Below are 2,278 nucleotides of genomic sequence, written 5' to 3'. Positions count from 1 at the left end.
ACCCTTTTTATTAAAAAAGTGTCTGTATCTCCGGCAGTACGTCTGGGTCACTCACATGCTTTGATGAAAGGAAATGCCCTTTACCCTCTCCAAAGAATTACCATGAAAACCTTTAGCATACCTGTGGGCAGTAGAATMTGCAGTCAAGAAAACCTATTTCTAGGCCCTTTACCTAGATATGTGGTTATAGGTCTGGTTGATCACGCCTCTAATACGGGCAGTTTAGATAAAAAAAACTTTAATTTTCAACACTTCAATGCATAGTATGTAGCTCTCTGTCAGGATGGACGTCAGGTCCCTGCTAAGGCTTTCCAACCACAATTTAATAACAACATATCTGTGCGAGAATTTTACAATCTATTCCTGGCTACGGTGCGACATCTAAAAGATCTCTCTTTACCTATAGACAGAAATGGAGTGTTGGCTTGTGATGAATTACCTATTGAGAAATGGCCTGAGAGGCCGGCCATGTTTATTGTCAATACCCATCCTAAACACATGCCTGGTGAACATTGGCTAGCTATGTCCTTAGAAGAGGAAGGTGGAAGAAAAATCTCAACTTTTTTTTATTCCTATGGCTTTCCCCCCGGTTTTTCMCATTTCCCTAAATCTATTAAAGATTTTTTGACCTTAAACGGTTCAAAGATCTACTACAGCATCAAACAAGTGCAAGATAACCTTTCCACTACATGCGGTCAACACTGTGTATTCTATCTGTGCCAAAGAGCCCGGGGAGTTTCTTTTGACGATGTTGTCTCTTTATAAGGATGATTTAAGAAGTAATGATACCCTGGTATCTTGTTTTGTTAGAAAATATCAAAAGTGTTCAAGTGTGTGTCCTTTAAGACCGTGTAATCAAGGCGTGTGCTCACGTCGTATGTTTCAAGAATGCCACAAATGTTAAATTGCTTATTTTTCAAATAAAAATTTATTGAATTTAATCAGTCATTCAAAAATCATTTTCAAAAGTCTAACCACCCCGAGAGATCGGGATTAGGAAAAGGTCCTGAGACGTTCAGGGGGTTAAATGAGTTATCATCATCCCTTTCATAGGGGGGCGGGGTCGTTGGGGCATCTTTAGGGGTGCTGTATCTCGTTGAAGGTTTTTGTTTTAAAGCTTGAATCTGTTGACGAAGCTTATGGTTGGGTACACCCGAGAGGGGAATGTTGAGGATTGCCAGGGCCTTAAGAAACTGACGCCAGCCGGGAGGCCTTCTGTGATCAGCAAACTTGTGGGCAGCCGTGGTACTTTTAGGCAAGTCAAGCATATGTGAACCCCTGACAACAGAGCCCTGAAGGATAAACTCTCCAGAGTCGTTCCAAGCAGCTATCCCCTTTGAGTCTTTTATCTTGTTCATAATGTATTTAACATTCTTTCTGTTACGTAACGGAACATGTGTCATAACTTTATCTTCAAATGGCATTTGAGCTTCAACAGACATATGATCTTCAATAGGTACGATCGCAGGTACAGGCCTTACAGGGGCCTGGCTATCGCTAGGTTCGACATCTGTTAAAGGGTCCGGTAGGGAAAGTGTTAAATGGTTAGTCTCTCTCGCCCCTTGTTTTACCAGAGTCAAATACCTTTGCATTAGGTTTGTGTATTTTTGAATCTTATCATAGGGGTTCAAGCCTTTTCGGTTCAAAATATCCTTCATGGCCGTATCCAAATCATTTTCAGCTGTTTGTCGGATATCTTCAGGACCCTGCATTTGTTTTTTAAGTCTATCCAACTCTTGTTGAGGCACCAAGTACATTTTATTGGCCATCACAACCGGTGTTCAACCCCCACGTCGGGCCGCAATAAGGCTGGTGATGAAGGGCACGGCTATACTTAGTAAAGGCAGCAGAAAACCCCCAGACTGTTGTATGCTCTGTCTTTTCTTTTGAAGACTGGCCCTTTTATTGGCAAAGAGTTTGATCGAGGTCTTTTGTCTCTAATTTTTTCAGTTGGTTCAGGGTGAGGGGAATGCGTCCTTTGAGAAGATTCAAAGCAATCTCACATAGGGCTAATATGAGATCTGAAGAACAGCGACCCAAGATGGCCTTCCGTTCTTTAGCTGTAGACCCAACTAGCCTTCTCAAGAGGGGCAGGTTTCTTTTTAAACGCAGAGACATAGCGTTTACTTTTTAGGAATGTATGCAGCAGGCCACTCCCACGGAAACAGACCTGTACGCAGCCTAAGGTGTTCTGGAGTATTTGCTTTTAAATCCACGATTAAATAAGAAAATGGCTCTTTGGTAGCGTCCTCATAGCTCTCCATAAAGTATGATTTCC

This window comes from Salvelinus sp. IW2-2015, unplaced genomic scaffold (genome assembly GCF_002910315.2).
Source record: "Salvelinus sp. IW2-2015 unplaced genomic scaffold, ASM291031v2 Un_scaffold4198, whole genome shotgun sequence".
NCBI lineage: Eukaryota > Metazoa > Chordata > Actinopteri > Salmoniformes > Salmonidae > Salvelinus > Salvelinus sp. IW2-2015.
The sequence above is the reverse complement of the archived record's forward strand: the minus strand, read 5'-3'. Positions refer to the sequence as shown.